The following is a 994-nucleotide window of genomic DNA, read 5'->3' as shown; positions in this document are numbered from 1 at the left end:
ATTCCTGAGCCCATGTTGTGATTTTCATTACAGTAGCATTCCTGTATGTGATGCAGTGCCGTCTAAGGGCCTGAAGATCACGGGCATCCAGTATGGTTTTCTGGCCTTGACCCTTACGCACAGAGATTGTTCCAGATTCTCTGAATCTTTGGATGATATTATGCACTGTAGATGATGATAACTTCAAACTCTTTGCAATTTTTCTCTGAGAAACTGAAATTTTTCTGATATTGCTCCACTATTTTTGGCCGCAGCATTGGGGGAATTGGTGATCCTCTGCCCATCTTGACTTCTGAGAGACACTGCCACTCTGAGAGGCTCTTTTTATACCCAATCATGTTGCCAATTGACCTAATAAGTTGCAAATTGGTCCTCCAGCTGTTCCTTATATGTACATTTAACTTTTCCGGCCTCTTATTGCTACCTGTCCCAACTTTTTTGGAATGTGTAGCTCTCATGAAATCCAAAATGAGCCAATATTTGGCATAACATTTCAAAATGTCTCACTTTCAACATTTGATATGTTATCTATATTCTATTGTGAATAAAATATAAGTTTATGAGATTTGTAAATTATTCCATTCCCTTTTTACTCACAATTTGTACAGTGTCCCAACTTTTTTGGAATTGGGTTTGTACTATAATATATCCAAAAATAAGTACAGTGTACTTATTGTGCTCATATTGTATTGCAAGGCACTTTTGCTGCTATTGAGTTGGGATACGGGTAAGGTTAGGGACAGGTTTGGTGGTATGGGTAGGTTTAAGTACAATGTAACAACATGTATGTACACAATAAGTGCATTGTATCAAATTAATAAATGTAAGTACACATTTGTTAAGGCCACCTAATATAAATCTTTGCATAACCTCCTAAAATTATATTCTTTATTGAATTTTTCATGACCTTTTCAGGTCTGGAAATTATATCTTTTTAAAAAAAATAGTTTTTAGGCATTTTTTTGCCTTTGGGGCGGGGCGGGCGGGGGGGGGG

The 994-nt window shown here is 37.0% G+C and overlaps 1 pseudogene; it reads left to right on the top strand.

Moving 5' to 3' along the window:
- LOC107590940 (usherin-like) overlaps positions 1–994 on the top strand; it is a 257,040-nt pseudogene that overhangs the window by 34,130 nt on the left and 221,916 nt on the right.

Source organism: Sinocyclocheilus grahami, unplaced genomic scaffold (genome assembly GCF_001515645.1).
Source record: "Sinocyclocheilus grahami isolate Dianchi unplaced genomic scaffold, SAMN03320097.WGS_v1.1 scaffold134.1, whole genome shotgun sequence".
NCBI classification, from domain to species: Eukaryota; Metazoa; Chordata; class Actinopteri; order Cypriniformes; family Cyprinidae; genus Sinocyclocheilus; species Sinocyclocheilus grahami.
Note: the sequence above shows the minus strand (reverse complement) of the source record. Positions and strands in the feature narration are given on the sequence as shown.